The 19,349-nt window shown below is 42.0% G+C and overlaps 1 long non-coding RNA gene across 1 annotated transcript; it reads right to left on the minus strand.

Moving 5' to 3' along the window:
• Positions 1–353: 353 nt before the first annotated feature.
• LOC125774498 (uncharacterized) lies at positions 354–3,476 on the minus strand. Its single transcript, XR_007420976.1, has 3 exons — positions 2,906–3,476; positions 2,294–2,584; positions 354–2,176 (listed from the first exon to the last, which is right to left on the minus strand). It is a non-coding gene; the product is annotated as an uncharacterized LOC125774498 (long non-coding RNA).
• Positions 3,477–19,349: the final 15,873 nt, after the last annotated feature.

The raw sequence follows: 19,349 nt of genomic DNA on the forward strand, positions 1-19,349 counted from the left end.
ACCATATAATCCACTGGAGTGGGATTCACGCGAAGACGCCATATTTTTTAGAAGTTTAAAGGAGACTGAAACGCGGATACGACCGTTCATGTTGCGTTGTAACTTGTCAGTGCGTTTATTGAAAATTTTCGTTTCTTATATACTAAAAATTAGTTGTGAGAAATGGAGGTAAGAGTGAGATGGGTAATTGGAAAGAGATAGTTTCCTTTTGGATAACGTTGTCCTAGATGCCTTATCCTGGCAAATGTTTACATGAGTTCTGGGTAGGCATTCTAAGGCTGTATAAATATCTCACACGCATTTCGGTACATGTGGTATCACTTAAGTTGTGTACCCTTGTCTCGTTTTACTTTCCTCGGTTATAGTTTGCCCGTATGCAGTTATGCTGCCTTTGCTTATTGCCAGTAATATGTTTAGTTTCGATTGTCAAGTGCTTCGTCCTTTTTGGACGTTTTATGATATTGCCTGAAACTATGATCATGTTACGTAACGTATGAAGTGGGTAAGGATTTGGGATCTTTTTATGTTAATGTTGCATATGGTCCTTGAGATGCATCGATATGTAATTGCGCTTACGTTTTCTCATAGAACATTATTTTGACCTGAAAGCTGAGATTACACACATGGCTTTTCTAGGATGTCAACATGTTAATGTTGGTAGAACATTATTTGACCTGAAAGCTGAGATTAACCACATGTCTTTTCTAGGATGTCAATACGTTTATGTTGCGTAGCTATTTCAAATTCAATTTCTTACGATAGTTCGAATTCTCATGCGTACGCTTTGAATTTTGTCGCATACGTAACAGTAGATATGAACCTAAGTTGGCCAGGCGATCCCGCGTAGCATCCTGTTTATTTAGAACGGCGTACCATTCTTTATTCATTTTTCTTCCCGAACTTATTGCCTGTGCTACGTTCGTCTTGATCGACGTCGAGTCTAATCTATGGCTTGTAATTCTCTTAAATGATCATATAATAGTTTGAAATGTATTTGAAAAACGTGAATTAGAACGATTGACCGTTGCGTTCACGACATCAGGTTTCCACCAACTTTGACCAAAAACATCTACTTTGACCGAAAACATCATCTTTGGTTGCAAACTTTCAGTTTCCACCAACTTTGACCAAAAACATCTACTTTGACCGAAATCATCATCTTTGGTTGGAAACTTCAAGTTTCCACCAACTTTGACCAAAAACATCTACTTTGACCGAAAACATCATCTTTGGTTGCAAACTTCCAGTTTCAACCAACTTTGACCAAAAACATCAACTTTGACCGAAATCATCATCTTTGGTTGCAAACTTCAAGTTTCCACCAACTTTGAAAATAAACATCAACTTTAACCGAAAACATCATCTTTGGTTGCAAACTTCAAGTTTCCACCAACTTTGACCAAAAACATCTACTTTGACCGAAAACATCAACTTTAGTCGCAAACTTCCAGTTTCCACCAACTTTGACCAAAAACATCAACTTTGACCGAAAACATCAACTTTAGTCGCAAACTTCCAGTTTCCACCAACTTTGACCAAAAACATCTACTTTGACCGAAATCATCATCTTTGGTTGCAAACTTCCAGTTTCCACCAACTTTGACCAAAAACATCTACTTTGAGCAAATACATCATCTTTGGTTGCAAACTTCAAGTTTCCACCAACTTTGACCAAAAACATCTACTTTGACCGAAATCATCTTATTTGGTTGCAAACTTCCAGTTTCCACCAACTTTGACCAAAAACATCTATTTTGACCGAAAACATCATCTTTGGTTGCAAAATTCAAGTTTCCACCAACTTTGACCAAAAACATCTACTTTGACCGAAATCATCATCTTTGGTTGCAAACTTCAAGTTTTCACCAACTTTGACCAAAAACATCTACTTTGACCGAAAACAACTACTTTGACCAAAATCATCATCTTTGGTTGCAAACTTCCAGTTTCCACCAACTTTGACCAAAAACATCTACTTTGACCGAAATCATCTTATTTGGTTGCAAACTTCCAGTTTCCACCAACTTTGACCAAAAACATCTACTTTGACGGAAATCATCATCTTTCGTTGCAAACTTCCAGTTTCCACCAACTTTGACCAAAAACATCAACTTTGACCGAAATCATCATCTTGGGTTGCAAACTTCAAGTTTCTACCAACTTTGACCAAAAACATCTACTTTGACCGAAACCATCATCTTTGGGTGCAAACTTCCAATTTCCACCAACTTTGACCAAAAACATCAACTTTGACCGAAAACATCATCTTTGGGTGCAAACTGCCAATTTCCACCAACTTTGACCAAAAACATCAACTTTGACCGAAAACATCATCTTTGGTTGCAAACTTCAAGTTTCTACCAACTTTGACCAAAAACATCTACTTTGACCGAAACCATCATCTTTGGGTGCAAACTTCAAGTTTCCACCAACTTTGAAAAAAAACATCTACTTTGACGGAAATCATCATCTTTGGTCGCAAACTTCGAGTTCCAACCAACTTTGACCAAAAACATCTACTTTGACCGAAATCATCATCTTTGGTCGCAAACTTCCAGTTTCCACCAACTTTGACCAAAAACATCTACTTTGACCGAAACCATCATCTTTGGGTGCAAACTGCCAATTTCCACCAACTTTGACCAAAAACATCTACTTTGACCGAAATCATCATCTTTGGGTGCAAACTGCCAATTTCCACCAACTTTGACCAAAAACATCAACTTTGACCGAAAACATCATCTTGGGTTGCAAACTTCAAGTTTCTACCAACTTTGACCAAAAACATCTACTTTGACCGAAACCATCATCTTTGGGTGCAAACTTCAAGTTTCCACCAACTTTGAAAAAAAACATCTACTTTGACGGAAATCATCATCTTTGGTCGCAAACTTCGAGTTCCAACCAACTTTGACCAAAAACATCTACTTTGACCGAAATCATCATCTTTGGTCGCAAACTTCAAGTTTCCACCAACTTTGAAAAAAAAACATCTACTTTGACGGAAATCATCATCTTTGGTTGCAAACTTCAAGTTTCCACCAACTTTGACCAAAAACATCTACTTTGACGGAAATCATCATCTTTCGTTGCAAACTTCCAGTTTCCACCAACTTTGACCAAAAACATCAACTTTGACCGAAATCATCATCTTTGGGTGCAAACTTCAAGTTTCCACCAACTTCGACCAAAAACATCTACTTTGACGGAAATCATCATCTTTCGTTGCAAACTTCCAGTTTCCACCAACTTTGACCAAAAACATCTACTTTGACCGAAATCATCATCTTTGGTTGCAAACTTCCAGTTTCCACCAACTTTGACCAAAAACATCAACTTTGACCGAAATCATCATCTTTGGTCGCAAACTTTAAGTTTGTACCAACTTTGACCAAAAACATCTACTTTGACCGAAATCATCATCTTTGGCTGCAAACTTCAAGTTTCCACCAACTTTGACCGAAATCATCAACTTTGACCAAAATCATCATCTTTGGTTGCAAACTTCAACTTTTTCACCAACTTTGACCAAAAACATCAACTTTGACCGAAAACATCAACTTTGGTTGCAAACTTCCAGTTTCCACCATTTTTGACTAAAAACATCAACTTTGACCGAAACCATCAACATCGACCAAAATCATCAACTTCAACCGAAATCTGTTGTTTCAAACCAACTTCGACCAAAACGATCAACATCGACCAAAATCATCAACTTCAACCGAAATCTGTTGTTTAAAACCAACTTCGACCAAAACCATCAACATCGACCAAAATCATCAACTTCAACCGAAATCTGTTGTTTCCAACCAACTTCGACCAAAACCATCAACATCGACCAAAATCATCAACTTCAACCGAAATCTGTTGTTTAAAACCAACTTCGACCAAAACCATCAACATCGACCAAAATCATCAACTTCAACCGAAATCTGTTGTTTCCAACCAACTTCGACCAAAACCATCAACATCGACCAAAATCATCAACTTCAACCGAAATCTGTTGTTTAAAACCAACTTCGACCAAAACCATCAACATCGACCAAAATCATCAACTTCTACCGAAATCTGTTGTTTCCAACCAACTTCGACTAAAACCATCAACATCGACCAAAATCATCAACTTCAACCGAAATCTGTTGTTTCCAACCAACTTCGACTAAAACCATCAACATCGACCAAAATCATCAACTTTGACCGAAATATGTTGTTTAAAACCAACTTCGACTAAAACCATCAACATCGACCAAAATCATCAACTTCAACCGAAATCTGTAGTTTAAAACCAACTTCGACCAAAACCATCAACATCGACCAAAATCATCAACTTCAACCGAAATCTGTTGTTTAAAACCAACTTCGACCAAAACCATCAACATCGACCAAAATCATCAACTTCAACCGAAATCTGTTGTTTCAAACCAACTTCGACCAAAACGATCAACATCGACCAAAATCATCAACTTCAACCGAAATCTGAAGTTTCCAACCAACTTCGACTAAAACCATCAACATCGACCAAAATCATCAACTTCAACCGAAATCTGTTGTTTAAAACCAACTTCGACTAAAACCATCAACATCGACCAAAATCATCAACTTTGACCGAAATATGTTGTTTCCAACCAACTTCGACCAAAACCATCAACATCGACCAAAATCATCAACTTCAACCGAAATCTGTTGTTTCCAACCAACTTCGACCAAAACCATCAACATCGACCAAAATCATCAACTTCAACCGAAATCTGTTGTTTAAAACCAACTTCGACCAAAACCATCAACATCGACCAAAATCATCAACTTCTACCGAAATCTGTTGTTTCCAACCAACTTCGACTAAAACCATCAACATCGACCAAAATCATCAACTTCAACCGAAATCTGTTGTTTAAAACCAACTTCGACCAAAACCATCAACATCGACCAAAATCATCAACTTCAACCGAAATCTGTTGTTTCCAACCAACTTCGACCAAAACCATCAACATCGACCAAAATCATCAACTTCAACCGAAATCTGTTGTTTAAAACCAACTTCGACCAAAACCATCAACATCGACCAAAATCATCAACTTCTACCGAAATCTGTTGTTTCCAACCAACTTCGACTAAAACCATCAACATCGACCAAAATCATCAACTTCTACCGAAATCTGTTGTTTCCAACCAACTTCGACTAAAACCATCAACATCGACCAAAATCATCAACTTTGACCGAAATATGTTGTTTAAAACCAACTTCGACTAAAACCATCAACATCGACCAAAATCATCAACTTCAACCGAAATCTGTGGTTTAAAACCAACTTCGACCAAAACCATCAACATCGACCAAAATCATCAACTTCAACCGAAATCTGTTGTTTCAAACCAACTTCGACCAAAACGATCAACATCGACCAAAATCATCAACTTCAACCGAAATATGTAGTTTCCAACCAACTTCGACTAAAACCATCAACATCGACCAAAATCATCAACTTCAACCGAAATCTGTTGTTTAAAACCAACTTCGACTAAAACCATCAACATCGACCAAAATCATCAACTTTGACCGAAATATGTTGTTTAAAACCAATTTCGACCAAAACCATCAACATCGACCAAAATCATCAACTTCAACCGAAATCTGTTGTTTAAAACCAACTTCGACCAAAACCATCAACATCGACCAAAATCATCAACTTCAACCGAAATCTGTTGTTTTCAACCATTTTCGACTAAAATCAACAACATCGACCAAAATCATCAACTTCAACCGAAATCTGTTGTTTAAAACCAACTTCGACCAAAACCATCAACTTCAACCGAAATCTGTTGTTTCCAACCAACTTCGACCAAAACCATCAACATCGACCAAAATCATCAACTTCAACCGAAATCTGTTGTTTAAAACCAATTTCGACCAAAACCATCCACATCGACCAAAATCATCAACTTCTACCGAAATCTGTTGTTTCCAACCAACTTCGACTAAAACCATCAACATCGACCAAAATCATCAACTTCAACCGAAATCTGTTGTTTAAAACCAACTTCGACCAAAACCATCAACTTCGACCAAAATCATCAACTTTGACCGAAATCTGTTGTTTCCAACCAACTTCGACTAAAACCATCAACATCGACCAAAATCATCAACTTCAACCGAAATCTGTTGTTTAAAACCAACTTCGACCAAAACCATCAACATCGACCAAAACCATCAACTTCAACCGAAATCTGTTGTTTCCAACCAACTTCGACCAAAACCATCAACATCGACCAAAATCATCAACTTCAACCGAAATCTGTTGTTTAAAACCAACTTCGACCAAAACCATCAACATCGACCAAAATCATGAACTTTGACCGAAATATGTTGTTTCCAACCAACTTCGACCAAAACCATCAACATCGACCAAAATCATCAACTTCAACCGAAATCTGTTGTTTAAAACCAACTTCGACCAAAACCATCAACATCGACCAAAATCATCAACTTCAACCGAAATCTGTTGTTTAAAACCAACTTCGACCAAAACCATCAACATCGACCAAAATCATCAACTTCAACCGAAATCTGTTGTTTCCAACCAACTTCGACCAAAACCATCAACATCGACCAAAATCATCAACTTCAACCGAAATCTGTTGTTTAAAACCAACTTCGACCAAAACCATCAACATCGACCAAAATCATCAACTTCTACCGAAATCTGTTGTTTCCAACCAACTTCGACTAAAACCATCAACATCGACCAAAATCATCAACTTCAACCGAAATCTGTTGTTTCCAACCAACTTCGACCAAAACCATCAACATCGACCAAATTCATCAACTTCTACCGAAATCTGTTGTTTCCAACCAACTTCGACCAAAACCATCAACATCGACCAAAATCATCAACTTCAACCGAAATCTGAAGTTTCCAACCAACTTCGACCAAAACCATCCACATCGACCAAAATCATCAACTTCAACCGAAATCTGTTGTTTAAAACCAACTTCGACCAAAACCATCAACATCGACCAAAATCATCAACTTCAACCGAAATCTGTTGTTTAAAACCAACTTCGACCAAAACCATCAACATCGACCAAAATCATCAACTTCAACCGAAATCTGTAGTTTCAAACCAACTTCGACCAAAACGATCAACATCGACCAAAATCATGAACTTTGACCGAAATATGTTGTTTCCAACCAACTTCGACCAAAACCATCAACATCGACCAAAATCATCAACTTCAACCGAAATCTGTTGTTTAAAACCAACTTCGACCAAAACCATCAACATCGACCAAAATCATCAACTTCAACCGAAATCTGTTGTTTAAAAAAAACTTCGGCCAAAACCATCAACATCGACCAAAATCATCAACTTCAACCGAAATCTGTTGTTTAAAACCAACTTCGACCAAATCCATCAACATCGACCAAAATCATCAACTTCAACCGAAATCTGTTGTTTAAAACCAACTTCGACCAAAACCATCAACATCGACCAAAATCATCAACTTCTACCGAAATCTGTTGTTTCCAACCAACTTCGACTAAAACCATCAACATCGACCAAAATCATCAACTTCAACCGAAATCTGTTGTTTCCAACCAACTTCGACTAAAACCATCAACATCGACCAAAATCATCAACTTCAACCGAAATCTGTTGTTTAAAACCAACTTCGACTAAAACCATCAACATCGACCAAAATCATCAACTTCAACCGAAATCTGTAGTTTAAAACCAACTTCGACCAAAACCATCAACATCGACCAAAATCATCAACTTCAACCGAAATCTGTTGTTTAAAACCAACTTCGACCAAAACGATCAACATCGACCAAAATCATCAACTTCAACCGAAATCTGAAGTTTCCAACCAACTTCGACCAAAACCATCCACATCGACCAAAATCATCAACTTCAACCGAAATCTGTTGTTTAAAACCAACTTCGACCAAAACCATCAACATCGACCAAAATCATCAACTTCAACCGAAATCTGTTGTTTAAAACCAACTTCGACCAAAACCATCAACATCGACCAAAATCATCAACTTCAACCAAAATCTGTTGTTTCAAACCAACTTCGACCAAAACCATCAACATCGACCAAAATCATCAACTTCAACCAAAATCTGTTGTTTCAAACCAACTTCGACCAAAACCATCAACATCGACCAAAATCATCAACTTCAACCGAAATCTGTTGTTTCAAACCAACTTCGACCAAAACGATCAACATCGACCAAAATCATCAACTTCAACCGAAATCTGAAGTTTCCAACCAACTTCGACCAAAACCATCAACATCGACCAAAATCATCAACTTCAACCGAAATCTGTTGTTTAAAACCAACTTCGACCAAAACCATCAACATCGACCAAAATCATCAATTTCAACCGAAATCTGTTGTTTCCAACCAACTTCGACTAAAACCATCAACATCAACCAAAATCATCAACTTCAACCGAAATCTGTTGTTTCCAACCAACTTCGACCAAAACCATCAACATCGACCAAAATCATTAACTTCAACCGAAATCTGTTGTTTAAAACCAACTTCGACCAAAACCATCCACATCGAAAAAAATCATCAACTTCAACCAAAATCTGTTGTTTCAAACCAACTTCGACCAAAACCATCAACATCGACCAAAATCATCAACTTCAACCGAAATCTGTTGTTTAAAACCAACTTCGACCAAAACCATCAACTTTGACCGAAATCTGTTGTTTAAAACCATTTTCGACCAAAACCATCAACATCGACCAAAATCATCAACTTCAACCGAAATCTGTTGTTTAAAACCAACTTCGAAAAAAAACCATCAACATCGACCAAAACCATCAACTTCTGTATTTTCAAAGCAACTTCGACCAAAACCATCAACATCGACCAAAATCATCAACTTCATCCGAAATCTGTTGTTTCCAACCAACTTCGACCAAAACCATCAACATCGACCAAAATCATCAATTTCAACCGAAATCTGTTGTTTAAAACCAACTTCGACCAAAACCATCAACATCAACCAAAATCATCAACTTCAACGGAAATCTGTTGTTTAAAACCAACTTCGAAAAAAAAACCATCAACATCGACCAAAATCATCAACTTCAACCGAAATCTGTAGTTTCTAACCAACTTTGACCAAAACCATCAACATCAACCAAAATCATCAACTTCAACCGAAATCTGTAGTTGAAAACCAACTTCGACCAAAACCATCAACTTTGACCGAAATCTGTTGTTTAAAACCAACTTCGACCAAAACCATCAACATCGACCAAAATCATCAACTTCAACCGAAATCTGTTGTTTAAAACCAACTTCGACCAAAACCATCAACTTTGACCGAAATCTGTTGCTTAAAACCAACTTCGACCAAAACCATCAACATCGACCAAAATCATCAATTTCAACCGAAATCTGTTGTTTAAAAAAAACTTCAAACAAAACCATCAACATCGACCAAAACCATCAACTTCAACCGAAATCTGTTTAAAACCAAATTCGACCAAAACCATCAACATCGACCAAAATCATCAACTTCAACCGAAATCTGTAGTTTCAAACCAACTTCGACCAAAACCATCAAAATCGACCAAAATCATCAACTTCAACCGAAATCTGTTGTTTAAAACCAACTTCGACCAAAACCATCAACATCGACCAAAATCATCAACTTCAACCGAAATCTGTTGTTTCTAAAAAACTTCGACCAAAACCATCAACATCGACCAAAACCATCAACTTCAACCGAAATCTGTAGTTTCTAACCAACTTCGACCAACACCATCAACGTCGACCAAAATCATCAACTTCAACCGAAATCTGTTGTTTCAAACCAACTTCGACCAAAACCATCAACATCGACCAAAATCATCAACTTCAACCGAAATCTGTTGTTTAAAACCAACTTCGACCAACACCATCAACATCTACCAAAATCATCAACTTCAACCGAAATCTGTTGTTTAAAACCAACTTCGACCAAAACCATCAACATCGACCAAAATCATCAACTTCAACTGAAATCTGTTGTTTCTAACCAACTACGACCAAAACCATCAACATCGACCAAAATCATCAACTTCAACCGAAATCTGTAGTTTCTAACCAACTTCGACCAACACCATCAACGTCGACCAAAATCATCAACTTCAACCGAAATCTGTTGTTTCAAACCAACTTCGACCAAAACCATCAACATCGACCAAAATCATCAACTTCAACCGAAATCTGTTGTTTAAAACCAACTTCGACCAACACCATCAACATCTACCAAAATCATCAACTTCAACCGAAATCTGTTGTTTAAAACCAACTTCGACCAAATCCATCAACATCGACCAAAATCATCAACTTCAACCGAAATCTGTTGTTTAAAACCAACTTCGACCAAAACCATCAACATCGACCAAAATCATCAACTTCAACTGAAATCTGTTGTTTCTAACCAACTACGACCAAAACCATCAACATCGACCAAAATCATCAACTTCAACCGAAATCTGTAGTTTCTAACCAACTTCGACCAAAACCATCAACATCGACCAAAATCATCAACTTCAACCGAAATCTGTTGTTTAAAACCAACTTCGACCAACACCATCAACATCGACCAAAATCATCAACTTCAACCGAAATCTGTTGTTTAAAACCAACTTCGACTAAAACCATCAACATCGACCAAAATCATCAACTTCAACCGAAATCTGTTGTTTAAAACCAACTTCGACCAACACCATCAACATCTACCAAAATCATCAACTTCAACCGAAATCTGTTGTTTAAAACCAACTTCGACTAAAACCATCAACATCGACCAAAATCATCAACTTCAACCGAAATCTGTTGTTTAAAACCAACTTCGACCAAAACCATCAACATCGACCAAAATCATCAACTTCAACCGAAATCTGTTGTTTCTAACCAACTTCGACCAAAACCATCAACATCGACCAAAATCATCAACTTCAACCGAATTCTGTAGTTTCCATCCAACTTCGACCAAATCCATCAACATCGACCAAAATCATCAACTTCAACCGAAATCTGTTGTTTAAAACCAACTTCGACTAAAACCATCAACATCGACCAAAATCATCAACTTCAACCGAAATCTGTTGTTTAAAACCAACTTCGACCAAAACCATCAACATCGACCAAAATCATCAACTTCAACCGAAATCTGTTGTTTCTAAAAAACTTCGACCAAAACCATCAACATCGACCAAAATCATCAACTTCAACCGAAATCTGTTGTTTCTAAAAAACTTCGACCAAAACCATCAACATCGACCAAAATCATCAACTTCAACCGAAATCTGTAGTTTCTAACCAACTTCGACCAAAACCATCAACATCGACCAAAATCATCAACTTCAACCGAAATCTGTTGTTTCTAAAAAACTTCGACCAAAACCATCAACATCGACCAAAATCATCAACTTCAACCGAAATCTGTAGTTTCTAACCAACTTCGACCAAATCCATCAACATCGACCAAAATCATCAACTTCAACCGAAATCTGTTGTTTCTAACCAACTTCGACCAAATCCATCAACATCGACCAAAATCATCAACTTCAACCGAAATCTGTTGTTTAAAACCAACTTCGACCAAAACCATCAACATCGACCAAAATCATCAACTTCAACCGAAATCTGTGAGGGTGGGGGTAGCAGGGTGTGAGTAAGTTAGTTCACTAAAGCAGACGTGTTTTTGTGCGGCTCTCTGAGAATTTTGAGTTATCCATATGTTTTACGAAGCTTTCCGCTGGTTGGTATAGCAAAGTCAACTGCGCGCAAATCACATTCTTAGTGAAAAGAGTGGGACACCGTGCGTGATGTGATCAGCTGTGATATCGGTCGGTAAAGCTGCGTCAAGCGAAACGAATTCTATCTTGACGCACTTAAGTTGGCGTCGTTGGCGTCCGTGGTAGTGTGCATGTGTGAGTGTCATCTGTATCCCCCACATCTGTTCCTCTACGGGAGTTAGTGCGTGATCTCCTTTTTTTTGTGTACGAAGTGTTTTTTCTTTTCTGCGAGCTACGTGATTGGTGGACGACTTACAAAGTGTAGTGATTCGGTGATAAAGTGATTTCGTCGTGAGTGGCGGTTTTAAGCATGTTTACGCCAAGTGTACAAGCAAAATCGGGTTCACTGCGTTAAGTTACGACCGGAATAGTGTATGTGAGATCATCACCGATCCTTACGTACATTGTGGACTAGTGCGTAAGTGGCTTAGTGTAACCATACGACCATTCCCCGCCGCCCTGTCCGGGTCGAAAGAGAGTGAGTACCCTCCCCGGCTAAAGGCCGGTTTGCACACGACTGGCCCGGTGAGTACTTTTGTTTTTGTCTTGTGAGTACCTCGCCATCTGATGAACGGGAATGAAGCGAAGCAAGGCAGCTTTCAGTCTACACTGAAAGACTTCGGCTCCTTATTTGTAAGGAGCACAAAGACGATGAGATCACCACCAGGTGAAGATAGGCAGCACGCCGCTTCGCCAGTTGTCGACGCGGTCACCGAAGTATTGGATGCAGAGGAAGATCATGCCGTGAAAGTGGTAGAGGAATCCGTGATCGAGTCGGAAACGGTCTTTTCCCCAAAGGTTGTGACACCTCGTTCAAACAACGATGAGGTTGGAAAAATCGGTAGTATTTTGCAGGAAGCCCTGTGTACGGCAAGAGAACTTCACCTCTTCACCAAGGACAGGAACAATGTGCATGCTCCGATTAAAAAGATGGCAGTGAGACTTCTGTCGGTCTTAACCAACGCGGAGCGTGAAATGGTGACGCTAAAGATACGTGCAGAACGTGCAGAAAAAAGCGTACAAGATGCCTTGAAGGACGGCCAACCTTTACATACGCCGGCTTCCTTCAAAAGGGGTAGAAATGTTCGCACGCCGGAGGAGGTCACGGAAATACAGAAGAGAGCAAAATGCGATGTTCAAAGCACGTCGGCAACGGCTCCCGAGAGCAACGTTGATGAGCAATATCAGTGGAGCACAGTGGTTAAAAAAGGCAAAAAGAAGCCCAACCTCCCAGAGTTCGAAGTAAACCGCACGCAGTCTGTTCTAAGACGCCACAGAGCAGAGGCTATAATTGTTTCGGTGAATGAAGCCAGTTCACATGCGGAGATACTTTACAAATTAAAGGCAGACCCATCGCTGCACTCGCTCGGAGAAAATGTGACCAGGGTCCGTCGCATGCAGAACGGAAAACTTCTCTTCGAACTAAAGAGAAGCGAGGGGATTAGTGGCGCTACCTTCGAGGAGCAACTAAAACAGTCAGTAGGCGCTGCAGGGGAGGTTAAAGTGTTAAGCCAGTTTGACACTATAGAGTGTCGCTACATCGACGAAGAAGTGCAGGTCTCCGACGTTGAGCGTGACCTGAGAAAACAGTTTGACTGTGAAGGCGTAAAGCTGGAGGTGGTATTAAAGCCATCGTACAATGGCATGCAGACGGCTCGTATAAAGATGCCGGTCAAGCTTTCGTCCCTTGTGATGCAGGCGGCTCGGGTCAAAATCGGTTGGTCAATCTGTCCGGTTAGACTGGTTACACAAACAAACAGATGCTTCCGCTGCTGGGACTTTGGCCACCAGGCGCGTAACTGCAATGGACCAGACAGGACTGAAAACTGCATGCGCTGCGGCGAGAAAGGGCACTTAGCAAGAACCTGCAATAAACCCTCGAAGTGTGTCCTGTGCGCGCCGGGAGATAACGCACACCAGACTGGCGGTCCATACTGCTCGGCGGTCAGAAAACCACCAGTATGGAAGTAGTTCAACACAACCTGAACCATTGTAAAGCGGCCCAAGACCTGCTTAGCCAAGTGGTGAAGGAAGAGAAAGGAGATGTGGCGCTCTTATCCGAACCATATCGAATTCCAAGAGGGTGCAGCAACTGGGCATTCGATCCCTCTGGCACTGCCGCAGTCTGGGCGTGCGGAGCGTTACCGATCCAAAGTATAGTTTCCTGCTGCTTCGACGGCTTCGTTATCGCGACAGTAAATAACGTCACCTTCTGTAGCTGGTACGCTCCGCCTAGCTGGGATGATGAAAAGTTTGCACAGATGCTAAGTAGGCTGACAGATGAACTAGGTGACTTGAAACCGATAGTAGTTGCTGGAGATTTCAACGCTTGGGCCACTGAATGGGGCAGTAAGCTAACAAACAACAGGGGAAATGCGGTTTTGGAGTTCCTAGCGAGGTTCGACCTGGTGGTCGCAAATGTGGGCTCCACTCCAACCTTCGAGAGAAATGACAGAACATCTGTTATAGATGTGACGTTCTGTAGCCCGTCCCTGGCAAGCGCGATGAACTGGAGAGTGAGCGATGCATTCACTCTTAGTGACCACAGGGTGATACGCTACAAGGCCGTTAGCCAGCGCGCCATATGCGCACGGTTCACGTGGTTTACCACATGGAAAAGGCATCATTTTGATGATGCCAAATTCCACGACGCCCTGCGCGTGGGTGGTTTTGCAGACTGCACCTCTGCCGCTGATATCGTTTCTGCAGCTACCACAGCCTGTGATGCCACCATGCCGCGGAAAATACCAGGATCGCGTCAGAAACGGTCAGCTTACTGGTGGAATAGCACCATTGCTAGATTGCGTGCCCGTTGCATCGAAGCTCGAAGGGTATTGCAACGCTCAACCACGACGTTACGCAGAGAAGAGTTGAAAGCTGCCTACATCTCTTCTAGGTCGAACCTTAAGCGTGAGATCAAGTCCAGCAAGCGACGGTGTTTTAATGCTCTTTGTGAAGAGGCAAATAGCAATCCCTTCGGGGCGTACCGTCAATTATTGGGCAAGCTTTCGGGACACAATCTCCCCCGAGAAAGATGTCCCCATAAACTAAAAAGCATAGTTGAAGAGCTCTTTCCCTGCCACGAGAAACCGATCTTGAGTGAAACCTTTCGTTCTCCAGAAGTGATTCCCGATTCGGTAACCATCGACGAAATATTGAAGGCAACGGATAGGCTGAAACTGGGCAAGGCTCCTGGCCCCGATGGTATTCCGGTCGAAGCGACCGTGGCCGCTATCAAAGTACATCCAGAAGTTTTCCGGAACGTTTTCCAACGTTGCTTCAATACTGGCCTCTTCCCCTCGGTGTGGAAGAGACAGAGGCTCGTCCTCCTCCCGAAACCCGGGAAACCACCTGGTGCCTCGTCGGCGCTAAGGCCATTAGGGGTTATTAACAGCTTCGCTAAAGTATTAGAGATACTGATACTAAACCGCTTAGTGGTCCTCACGGAAGGAAGCAGTGGTCTGTCGGACAGGCAGTTTGGGTTCCGGAAGAAGCGGTCTACTGGAGACGCGGTTGCTGCAGTGCTGGAGAGGGCGCGCAACGCTTTCGCGAGGAAGCGAACGGGAAATCGCTACTGCGCAGTTATTACGCTAGACGTGAAGAACGCGTTTAACAGCGCCAGTTGGGAAGCCATAGCACTCGCTCTGGACAACATGATGGTACCCCCGTACCTCTGCAGGCTGCTCAGGAGCTATCTAGAGCAACGAGTGCTTATGTACGACACCGAACGAGGCATTCAGTCAATGGACATCAAGGCTGGAGTTCCACAAGGTTCGATCCTCGGTCCAACTTTGTGGAACGTAATGTACGACGGAGTTCTGCGCCTCAAACTACCTCCAGGAGCGGAGTTGACTGGTTTCGCCGATGATATCGCTTTAACGGTCCTTGGCGAATCTATAGAGGAGATCGAGTTCCTCGCCTCCGACTCTGTAGGTAGAGTAGAGTCATGGATGCGAAGCGTTAAACTAGGCATTGCGCATAACAAGACGGAGTTCCTGTTGATCAGCAGCCATAAGGTGATTAAAACAGCGCGCTTTCGCGTGGGCACGGAGCTCATTGCTTCCGTACGGCAACTGAAGTACCTGGGAGTGGTCATCGACGATCGTCTTAGCTTCCGGAAGCATCTCGAGTACGCCTGCAGCAATGCCACCAAGGCTGCAAATACGTTGATGTCGATCATGCCAAACACTGGTGGTCCCAAGAGTAGTAGCAGACGACTTCTCGCCGATGTAGCTACTACACGCCTGAGATACAATGCCGGAAACTGGGCGCATATTCTGGCGGTTAAGGCGAATCAGCGTGTTGTAAATAGGGTGTACCGGTTGCTAGCGCTGAGAGTGATCTGCGCCTATAGGACAACTTCGTACTCGGCGGCATGTGTGGTGGCTAATATGATGCCTATTTGCATCATCTTGGCAGAAGACTGTGAGTGTTCCGGAGGTAGCGGCATTATCGGAGCGAGAATGTCTAGGTCCTCCGCTAGAACTATATCCAGGGCGAAGTGGCAGGCAGAATGGGACCTCTCCACCAAAGGACGTTGGACACATGCACTAATCCCGAACTTAGCGGTATGGATTGATAGGAAGCATGGAGAAGTGAATTTCTTTGTGACCCAATTCCTTACTGGCCATGGGTGCTTCAGGAGTTACCTTCACAAGTACCAGCACACGAGTTCCTCGAGGTGCCCAGTATGCGTGACCGTAGATGAAACAGCCGAACACGTGCTCTTCCACTGCCCCAGATTTGTCGACGAACGGCATGAAGCCAGTGAAAAGTGTGGTTCAACAATCAACAAAGGCAACCTGGTCGAGCTAATGATCGAGGACTGCAGAAAGTGGGATGCCGTGGCATTAGCTATGCGATTGATCGCCACAAAACTTCAGCACGCCTGGAGGGTGGACCAAAGACTTGGCCGAGTGGGAAGGGAGTTACGTGTGATGTGTTTTGCTTCATGTGCTTTATGTGTCAGTGTGTGTTTGAGTGTCGGTGAGTACTTGTGGGTACTGCAAGTCTTGAACTGAACCCTGAATTTACGTCTCGTCCCGTTGAATAGTCTATGGTGTTAAGTTAAGGTGTGGACTAAGTCCATTGTAGAGCCCCACCCGTGAAGTTATACCGCGAGGTGATCCCGTGGGTGGTGGCAGCAACACTACGTGGCCAAGGAGAGTTTTTTTACTGGGTAAAAATCCCATGTCACCGTTGGTGGTGTCTAAGAAGATTTTTATCTCTCCTTGAAAAAAAAAAAAAAAAAAAACCTTAGCCAAGACACATTAGCCGAGACACATTAGGCGAGACACATTAGCCAAGACACCTTAGCCAAGACACCTTAGCCAAGACACCTTAGCCAAGCCACCTTAGCCAAGACACTTCAGCCAAGACACCTTAGCCAAGACACCTTAGCCAAGACACATTAGCCAAGACGCATTAGCCAAGACACATTAGCCAAGACACATTAGCCAAGAGACATTAGCCAAGACACCTTAGCCAAGACACCTTAGCCAAGACACATTAGCCTAGACACCTTAGCCAAGACACCTTAGCCAAGACACATTAGCCAAGACACCTTAGCCAAGACACATTAGCCAAGACACATTAGCCAAGACACATTAGCCAAGACACCTTAGCCAAGACACCTTAGCCAAGACACATTAGCCAAGACACATTAGCCAAGACACCTTAGCCAAGACACATTAGCCAAGACACATTAGCCAAGACACCTTAGCCAAGACACCTTAGCCAAGATACTTAGCAAAGACACATTAGCCAAGACACATTAGCCAAGACACCTTAGCCAAGACACCTTAGCCAAGACACATTAGCCAAGACACCTTAGCCAAGACACCTTAGCCAAGACACCTTAGCCAAGACACCTTAGCCAAGACACATTAGCCAAGACACATTAGCCAAGACACATTAGCCAAGACACATTAGTCTATACACCTTAGCCAAGACACATTAGCCAAGACACCTAAGCCAAGACACATTAGCCAAGACACCTTAGCCAAGACACATTAGCCAAGACACCTTAGCCAAGACACATTAGCCAAGACACATTAGCCGAGACACATTAGCCAAGACACATTAGCCAAGACACCTAAGCCAAGACACATTAGCCGAAACACATTAGTCATGAAACATTAGCCAAGACACCATAGCCAAGACATCTTAGCCAAGACACCTTAGCCAAGACACATTAGCCAAGACACATTCGCCAAGACACATTAGCCAGGACACATTAGCCAAGACACATTAGCCGAGACACATTAGCCAAGACACATTAGCCAAGACACATTAGCCAAGACACCTTAGCCAAGACACATTAGCCAAGACACCTTAGCCAAGACACATTAGCCAAGACACCTTAGCCAAAACACATTAGCCAAGACACATTAGCCAAGACACATTAGCCGAAACACATTAGTCATGACACATTAGCCAAGACACATAAGCCAAGACATCTTAGCCAAGACACCTTAGCCAAGACACCTTAGCCATGACACATAAGCCAAGACACCTTAGCCAAGACACATTAGCCAAGACACCATAGCCAAGACACATTAGCCAAGACACCTTAGCCAAGACACATTAGCCAAGACACATAAGCCGAGACACATAAGCCAAGACACATTAGCCAAGACACATTAACCAAGACACATTACCCAAGACACATAAGCTAAGACACATTAGCCAAGACACATAAGTTAAGACACCTTAGCCAAGACACATTAGCCAAGACACCTTAGCGAAGACACATTAGCCAAGACACCTTAGCCAAGACACATTAGCCAAGACACATTAGCCGAGACACATAAGCCAAGACACCTGAGCAAAGACACCTTAGCCAAGACACATTAGCCAAGACACCTTAGCCAAGACACCTTAGCCAAGACACCTTAGCCAAGACACATAAGTTAAGACACCTTAGCCAAGACACATTAGCCAAGACACCTTAGCCAAGACACATTAGCCAAGACACCTTAGCCAAGACACATTAGCCAAGACACATTAGCCGAGACACATAAGCCAAGACACCTGAGCAAAGACACCTTAGCCAAGACACATTAGCCAAGACACCTTAGCCAAGACACATTAGACAAGACACCTTAGCCAAGACACATTAGCCAAGACACCTTAGCCGAGACACCTTAGCCAAGACACCTTAGCCAAGACACATTAGCCAAGACACATAAGCACAGATACATTAGCCAAGACACCTTAGCCAAGACACCTTAGCAGAGACACCTTAGCAAAGACACCTTAGCCAAGACACTTTAGCCAAGGCACATTAGCCAAGACACATTAGCCAAGACACATTAGCCAAGACACCTTAGCCAAGACACCTTAGCCAAGACACCTTAGCCAAGACACCTTAGCCAAGACACCTTAGCCAAGACACATTAGCCAAGACACATTGGCAGAAAAACCTTAGCCAAGACACCTCAGCCAAGACACCTTAGCAAAGACACCTTAGCCAAGGCACATTAGCCAAGACACATTAGCCAAGACACATTAGCCAAGACACATTAGCCAA

Source organism: Anopheles funestus, unplaced genomic scaffold (assembly GCF_943734845.2).
Source record: "Anopheles funestus unplaced genomic scaffold, idAnoFuneDA-416_04 scaffold_13_ctg1, whole genome shotgun sequence".
Taxonomy (NCBI): Eukaryota; Metazoa; Arthropoda; class Insecta; order Diptera; family Culicidae; genus Anopheles; species Anopheles funestus.